Here is an 8610-nt window from a genome sequence, read left to right as displayed (position 1 = left end):
TGCATGCTGCTGCTACACTCCCACCCCCTTGCAATGGGCTGCTTGTATTTTGCCTTCCGGCTAGCATCCGGCTACCTGGGAGGCCACGCGGATTCACTTCGATATTGGAAATGTTCCGCACGAGAAAGAAGGTGCAGCATCACTTCCTTACCCCAAATACTGTAGCTCAGCGTGTGACTGCACGGCATTTTCAAGAGTGATTATGCCTATAAGCTACAAGAGTTTGAACAGAAACTCAGGATCTGGCCTCTGCAGCTACTTACAACTGCAGCACAGCCTTCATGCCCTAAGATCACTCTCTTTAAGGACTACGGACACGGACAGCCCCTGATTTTGCTCCTGGTGCTCCTAGTGCCCCCCAGCGCCCTCCACTTGTCCTGCTGCGTGCCACGCAGGAGTCTGTATTCCGGGGCTGGGGTTGTCCTAATGCCCTTCCTGTGTGCTGCAGTGTGCCACATGGCCCTCTGCTCGCCTGGCTTCCCCTGACGGGCTGGGCTTCGTCCTCTGCTTGCGCCCCAGAGCTCGTCATTGGGTCTCTTGCCAGACGGGGAGCCCTGGGGAGGGTCTGAGACCTGCCGGAGCAGGGAGCACCAGGGCCGGTCCCAAAGAGGGCCTGCAGCGGGGCAGCCCTGCGCAGGGCCGGGGCCGCACCCCGGGGCCGCCGACAAGGACGAGGCGGCAGCGCGGCCGGGGAACGTCGCAGCGCGCCCTGCCCCGCGGCATGCCGGGACATGTAGTCCGCTCGGTCCGGCTGCCGGGCGGCCATGTTGTGCCCCGCGGCACGCCGGGAGGTGTAGTTCCGGGTACGGGTGCCGCTCAGCGCCGCTGCGGCGGCCCAGCGCGTGTGTCCCGCGGCGGACAGGGGCTGCTCAGAGGCGGGAGAGCCCGCAGGTTGGCGCGGGCGGCGGGGCTTCCCGTCTCTTGGGGGAGCAGGCGGGGCTGTGCCGAGGGCAGCCCGTGCCCCTGGGCAGTGGGGGGATGGGAGGGTGCGAGGGGCCGTGGGGCCTGTGGGTAGCTGTGGGGCCTGGCAGTGGTGTTACAAGACAGCCCTGGGAAGCTCAGAAAGAATGTTTGAACTAGGTAGATTAGGATAACGTCTAACATTAAGTATAAAACTTGCTTAGCATGAGTAGCTACATTTGCTGAAGCCTTAGGCCGCACTCCTAGTTCAGTAAGAAAGGGCCCCAGAGCTGGTGCAGGCTGGAAAGATAAGGGAGTTACAAGCAGTCTGCATTCCTGCGCTTCACACTCCGAAAGGGAGGATGTCAAGGCTTTGAAATAAGGCCTGCTTGGGCGCCAGGACCTTGGGAAGCAAAACCTCCTCTCACTGCTGAAACAAAGTTAATTAAGGGGTCTGGACTATCTCCCCCTTGTCAGGACTTTGGGAGATAACACCTACTGTCCCTGCTGGGGCAGTGTTAACTGATCTCCCCTCATCAGGACCTTGAGAGACAGGGGTGGGACCCAGGGAATGAAGAAATCACTAACCAATCAGTGTAAAAGGGCAAGTCGCAAATCTGGCAGTTTGTGTGTATAAATGCTACTTGAAAAGTTGGGGGGTGTGCTCGATTTGTGGGAAACCACCGAGCACCCAGGCTTGCGCAGCTCTGAAATAAATAAGCAAATGTCTTTCCTGAGTGTGTAATTATTGGTTTATTGCACACCAGGCAACGAATCGGCTTTTCGGACAACAGTGGGGCCAGGGTGGCAGTGGCTGTGAGGAGCGGCAGAGCCGGGACAGGGTGGCGCGGAGATGGCCCGGTATGATGGCAGCACCAGGGAAGAGCCCCGGGGCAATGGGAGGGTGAGGTGGCTGTGCAGGGCCGAGACCCCAGGACAGCCCCGCACACCCCACCGCAGCCCCGGAGACACCGCGTAACCTCCTGCCTGTCGAGGTCACCGCATTTGGGCACCTCTTAGAGCGTGCAAAGAGCCTGCAGGAGCCGCAGGCACAAGTACAGAGGGTCCCCAGTCTCCTCTGAGCACCTGCCGAGACTGCCTTGGTTTTTATTTTCCTTTCTGTGACGGGTTTTTGCTGCTTCTGTGTTCCTTTGTGGGACTGTGTTCAGAGCGGCCCTTCTCAGCCCTCTCTGGTCTGCCTCAGCTGACAGCCAGGTCAAAACTGGGGAGTGCGTCTGAGAGCAAGGACGGGGTGTCTGGGCTGCCTGGTGTCCTGCACACAGGAGGGGACGCAGTGGTAGGATGTGAGAGAAGGTGTGGGTCAGAAACAGCTACCTTAAGGGGCTGAGATGGGGTGGTGACTCTGAGAGGAGTGGCAGTAGCAGGGTAAGGTGGTGATGAGGCAGGTGTGTTATCAAATAAAGTCTCTCTCTGCCCTGTCCGCCCTTTCTTTTCCCCCACTCTCCTTTAGGCTTGCCCAGGGGAGGAGCAGTTCCTTCTTAGGCAAAGACTGGATTTTGGCAGTGAGTTGGTCGTGCTTGCAGATCCATCTGCACTCCGGGGTCTGTGCACATGCTGCACGCATCTTGTTCTCTGAACTGCTGGGGCTGGGTGTGTTGGGATGCCTGGGGTGTATGGCCGTGCAGCCTGATCCTTGCCTGCCTAAACCCTGGTCGCCCTGAGACCAATCCCACGGCACATTTGCAGACCCCATTCTCTGGGCTTGCTGGGGAACGGTAGCGTTGGGAGTAGGCAGTTGGGCCAGGTCAGGGACAGAGGCGTTTGAGTCTGGGTGTTGGCAGGCATCTAGGTAGCCTGTAGGTGTTGCATCTTTTCATTTGCTTCATGTGCCCCTGGGCTGGAAACCACTGCTCTCAGTATGTGCCAGCCCTCTCTCAAGGTCAAATATGCCCCGCAGGAAATCTGCCCACACCTCCTCCCAGCTCACGTCCTTTAGCATTAGCAGAAGTTCTCTTTGTTAGCAGTTTAAGCTCAGTTTTCTATTGAGCTGTGATCTCGGGCAGCTGAGGTGCTGACATGTGCTCCCCCTTGTTTAGGAGGGTGGAAGGCTGGCCATGTAACCAGGACAGGGAAATGGTGGCCTGTCTCAGCTAGGCTGACCAGAAGCCGCACAAGTCTGTTAGAACCTTTCAGGGGTAGGTGATGTTAATGCTTGTGCATTTTTTAAATTATGTAGGTAGCGATGGGCCTTCAGCTGGGTAGTCCATGAACGTCAGAAGAACACGAGGAGAATTGATTGCTTCCTGACACACGAGTACCAATATTTCTTTTCCTCGTTTCCCTAGAACAATGTGCTGGACTTGGTGTTTGCTGTTGATGAGTCTGTGACTGGGCACATGATGAACGTGTTAAGGAGCTGAGTCCTTAGTCCTTCTGAAGTTTTTGGGAAGCCAAAGAAGATCAGCAGAACTAAGGAGCAGAAATTTAGTACAGTTCCCTAGCACCATATAATGGTCAGGTGCATGCAAGTGTGACTCTTCTGAGCAAATTAGTGGGTAAATGTTGGGAGTGACTTGCTTAGGGAGGATTTGTGTGCAAGAAGGGCATGTTGCAGCTTGTAACTGCCCCTTACCTGGTGGAATCTTTACTAGTCCCATCTCTAGCTGTCCCATGAGCAACGCGTTAACTTACAAGCCAGCAAAGCCGGTGCACTTGCACTTCAGAGGTGCTGGTGTTTGGGATCTACAGCGAAAGCACTTCAGGAACTGAGCTGATTTTCTGACCCCTTGGGACGGTTTGGAAGTGCACGTCTGTCAAGTGGTAAAACTTGGTTTTCATTGCTGCAGACGACTGCTTAGCAAAACAAAGTGGATTGTTAAAATTTGGTCACCACAAAATGCCAGTGTTTAACCTGGGCAATTGCACGCGAGCTCTGGGTGGTCTAACAGCTGATTGCCTGGCTTATGAATCCTGGGTATAGTCAGTAATTGTAGATCTGTGTCCAGGCAGTAGTTGTTAAGGAGGATGGCAGATAGGGGTCCCGGGAGGGAAGACGGTGTCTGTATTTCTTGGTGCTGATTTGAGTAATCTTTTCCCTATGGTAACTAGCCCTGCATAGAAAAAGCGAGTTTGTTGAAGCAAAATAGGAAATGAAGTGAAGATCTGTCCCAGGAAAGATGCCATTGCAAGAATATGTGTTCACCTGAAGTTCACCGAATCACAGAATGGCTGAGGTTGGCAGGGACCTCTGGAGGTCACCTAGTCCAACCCCCTGCTCAAGCCGAGCGACCTCGAGCACGTTGCACGGGACCCTATCTGGACAGCTTTTGAACATCTCCAAGGCTGGAGACTGCACAACCTCTCTGGGCAACCTGTTCCAGTGCTCTGCTGCCCTCACAGGAAAGAAGTTTGTCCCTGCTATGTTCAAACGGAACTTGCTGTGTTTCAGTTTGTGCCCCTTGCCTCTTGTCCTGTCAGGGGGCAGTGCTGAAGAGTGACTGGCCCCACCCTCTTTACACCCGCCCTTCAGATATTTATCTGCATTGATAAGATGCCCCCGCAGCCTTCTCTTCTCCAGGCTGGATAGTCCCAGCTGTCACAGCCTTTCCTTGTAGGAGAGATGCTCTAGTCCCTTAGTCGTCTTAGCAGCCCTTTGCTGGACTCGCTGCAGGAGCTCCACATCTCTCTTGTACTGGGGAGCCCAGAGCTGGACACCGTGCTCTGGGTGTGGCCTCACAGGGGCCACAGGGGCTGAGCAGAGGGGAAGGATCACCTCCCTCGACCTGCTGGCAAGACTCTTCCTCATGCCGCCCTGCATACTGTTGGCCTTCTTGGCCACAGGGGCACATTGTCGGCTCATGGTCAGCTTGTTGTCCACCCGGACTCCCAGGTCCTTCTCTGCAGGGCTGCTTTCCAGCAGGTGAGCCGCCAGCCTTTACTGGTGCATGGGGTTGTAACTGACCCCGAGGTGCAGGACTCCGCACTTCCCTTTTGGAACTGCATGAGCTTCCTCTTGGCCCATGTCTCCAGCCTGTTGAGGGCCCTCTGAATGGCAGCACAGCCCTCTGGTGTGTCAGCCACTTCTCCCAGCTTCGTATCAGCACACTGGCTGAGGGTGCACGCTGTCCCTTCATCCAGGTCAGTGAGGAAGAAGTTGAAGAGGACTGGACCCAGTGTTGAGCCCTGGGGTACACCGCTAGCTACAGGCCTCCAGCTAGACTTTGTGCCACTCATCACAACCCTCTGAGCTCTGCCATTCAGCCAGTTCTCAGTCCACCTCGCTGTCTGCTCATCTAGCCCATACTTCCTCAACCTGCCTGTGAGGATGTTGTGGGAGACAGTGTCAAAAGCCTTAGTGAAGTCAAGGTAGACAACATCCCCTGGTCTCTCCTCATCTGCCCAGGCAGTCCTTCCGTCTTGGAAGGCTATCAGGTTGGTTAAGTGTGATTTCCCCTTTGTGAATCCGTGCTGACGACTGCTGATCACCTGCTTATCCTTCACAGGCTTGGAAATGGTGTCCGAGATGAGCTGCTCCATCACCTTTCCGGGCATCGAGGTGAGGCTGACTGGCCTGTAGTTCCCTGAGTCCTTTTTGCTGCCCTTTTTGAAGACTGGAGTGACGTTTGCTTTCTTCCAGTCCTCAGGCACCTCTCCTGATCGCCATGACCTTTCAAAGATGATTGAGAGCAGCCTTGCAAAGACATCGGCCAGCTCCCTCAGCACTCGTGGGTGTGTATCCCATCAGGGCCCGTGGACTTGTGGGTGTCCAGTTTGCTTAAGGGATCCTTAACCCAATCGTCCTCCACCAAGGGAAAGTCTTCCTTTCTGCAGACTTTTCCCCTGGTCTCCAGGGCCTGGGATTCCTGAGGGCCAGTCGTGCCAGTAAAGGCTGAGGCAAAGAAGGCATTCAGACCTTTTGGTATGCTTTGTCAGCAGGGCCCCTGCCCCATTCAGCAGCGGGTCCACATTTGCCCGCGCCTTCTTTTTGTTACGGAGGTGTTCAGAGAAGCCCTTCTTGTTGTCCTTGACACCTCTTGCCAGTTTAAAGTCCAGATGGGCCTTGGCCTTTCTAGCCCCATCCCAGCATGGGATTGCTGGTGCCTTGCTGTGTCGTGCCTTGAGCAGGTATTGGGGTGGTTCAAAACCCGCTGAGGAGCAAGGCGTGTGACTGTGAGGCTGCTTCCAGCTGTCTGTAGAAGGCCTCATTTCCTTCTCCTCCCTGCTCAGGTGGCCTGCAGCAAACACCCACAGCAGTGTCACCCATGTTAGTCTGCCCTTTAATCCCCAGTCGCCAGCTCTGTCCCAGCCTGGAGGGAAAGGCTGTGCCCCTTCCACGGCCCAGTGTCCATGGAGCTACATGGAGAGAGGTGGTGGAGCAGGAGGCCAGTTTTGGCGACTGGGTACCAGGGCAGCATCCTGCCTGGCTCTGGCTCTGGCTCTGGCTCTTGCTGCCTGGGCATCCTCCCCACACCCTCTGCATGGCCTCTGGTGCACGGGAGGGCTGGGATGCATCCCCCGGGGAGGGCGCTCACCCTGCCTGCACATGGGGAGAGAAGCCCCACGTCAGTAGTTTGTGACTTACTGCTTCTGTTAGGCTCTTGTCCTGCAAGATGTATTTTTGCTGCTCCTTCCTCATCTTCTCCAGGCCTTCCTGTGGGTAAATCACACCCAATCGTCTCCTGCGGGAGGATTTTGTCTTAGAAACCGGTGAGGCACTTGTCCCTGTTGGCAACAGTGCAAGTGACTGCTCTGTCGCAGTGGCTGCAGCCCTGAAGGACACCAAAGTCTAGGAGTGCTTGGAGGTGTGCAAAAGAGCAACTCCCTGAGGCTGCGCCTAGGAGAGTTGCCCAGCTGGAGTCTAGGCAGTGAGCAGCAGGCTGCCTAGGGGAGGCAGAGTGCAATGTGGGAAGAAATGTAGCTGTGTGTCTGAGCTGCCTCTGCTGGTTTCATCCTTGAGGAAGGATAGAGAGAGCTTGTGTCTTTTGTGGGAGACAGGAGTTGGATGCCAAGAGTTTATTTATGGCTCTAAGGACGCCCCTGGGGTTCCTCCGTTTTGGCAGTGCCACTTGTTGTGCAAAGGGGAAAGCTCACTGAGTAAATAGGAAGGCTGTCGCCTGAACAGGGGCTTGAAGCCTGGACCCTCAGATTAAAAGTCTGATGCTCTCCCAACTGAGCTATCCAGGCTTGCTGAGAAGAAAAAGATGCCCAGCTCCGGAGCCCAGCCCTAATTGGCAGAGCAGGGGCTTTCTGAGCAGGTCTACAGAGAGAGAGAGAAGAAAACCCTAGAGCAGCAATGAATACCTTGCAGGGCTGACTGGGTTAACATTTCCCGTTCACATTTTTGTTCCGAAGAAGGTACTTGCTGCCAGGCTGCACGTCAGACCTGCAGTCTCAGGAGGAGTTCACTCCCACTCAGCAGCGCAGGGCGCAGCTGGGAATGGCTGTGGCTCTTCCAAGGTGAAACCCTGGGCTGGTCAGCTGTTAACAACCCCCTAGCCCCAATGCCAGCCCTTGGAGGGCTCTCTTGCCCCTTTCCTCTGCTCCCATGCAAGGTCCTGGCAGAGCGGGTGCCTCCTGAGCCTCTCCTGGTGTGTGGAGCGATGGTGCTGCGGCCCCCCAGCACCGGGTGTCCATACTGCAGCGCCTTTTCCGTGGGGCAGGCAGCACGAGCAGTCCCTCCTCCACACACAGCTGGCCCAGGAGAGGCATATCCCAGGCCTCTGCACAGGCCTGAGCATCCCCACCCGGGGCAGCACCACGGCAGAGGCGCTGGCACCTCTGTGTGAGCCCTCTGCTGCTGCTCGGACCCTGCAGGGAGCAGGAAAAAAGCGCACGCTTCATGGCCAGTGCTGGGGAGCTTTGTGTCTCTGCCCTGGGGCAGGGACCCTGGGCCCAGAGCCTGCTGCTGTGGAGAGGGGAGGGTGGGTAGATGGGCTGGTGCAGGCAGGGCCAGGGTGGGCTTTGGCAGGACACGGCTCCCTCAGGAACAGCACCTCTCCGTTTTGGAGAGGATGCCTCTGAATGTTTGAATTCACATCTCTAGGGAGCTGGCAGGATGCTACCCAGAAGGCAAAATGCAAGCATCGCATTGCATGGGGGTGTGGGTGTAGCAGCAGCATGCAGTCTTTCTGGGCGTTGGTCTGAGGGGCTTGCTCTGCTACCAAACTCCTGGTGCCTTTTAGCACAGCTGGCTCAATCCCCTTTAAGTTTGCCTGGATACTTGCTGACAATTTGGTGGTGCTCTGAGTAGGGTTGCTTGTGGAAGTGTGTTGAAGTCCTGCTGTGGAAGGATCGGTATTTATTGTAATGCTGCCTTTTAGGAGTCTGTTCCTGGTAGGAGGAAGGGAAAAAGTGCCCCAGCAAAGGAAAAGGCTGCAATCAGAGTCTCACAGTCCCAGCGAGTGAGTCAGCAGCCGGAGGAACTTATCCCAGCCAGAGCCGCTGTCTCCTAAGGTCACAAAGGCAATCGCAGACTTCTCTGGAAAACCCGCCTGTGCTTGTTGTTGTGCTCTGGGCATCACAAGGACCTCCAGGGTGAAAGCAGCAGAAGCAGCTCAGACACAGAGCTGCCTTTCTCCCTAGATTGCACACTGTCTCCCCTAGGCAGCCTGCTGCTCACTGCCTAGACTCCAGCTGGGCAACTCTCCTAGGCGGAGCCTGAGAGAGTTACTCCTTTGCATAGCTCCGAGCACAAGGGTCTTCTCGTCTTTGGCGTCCTTCAGGGCTGCAGCCATTGCGACAGAGCAGTCA

At 56.1% G+C, this 8610-nt stretch overlaps 1 non-coding gene across 1 annotated transcript; it reads right to left on the bottom strand.

The window, feature by feature from the left end:
- Positions 1 to 6971: 6971 nt before the first annotated feature.
- On the bottom strand, positions 6972 to 7044 carry TRNAK-UUU (transfer RNA lysine (anticodon UUU)). The gene has a single exon. It is a non-coding gene; the product is annotated as a tRNA-Lys (tRNA).
- Positions 7045 to 8610: the final 1566 nt, after the last annotated feature.

The sequence above is a fragment of the Dromaius novaehollandiae genome, chromosome 6 (genome assembly GCF_036370855.1).
Source record: "Dromaius novaehollandiae isolate bDroNov1 chromosome 6, bDroNov1.hap1, whole genome shotgun sequence".
Lineage (NCBI taxonomy): Eukaryota > Metazoa > Chordata > Aves > Casuariiformes > Dromaiidae > Dromaius > Dromaius novaehollandiae.
The sequence above is the reverse complement of the archived record's forward strand: the minus strand, read 5'-3'. Positions and strand labels throughout refer to the sequence as shown.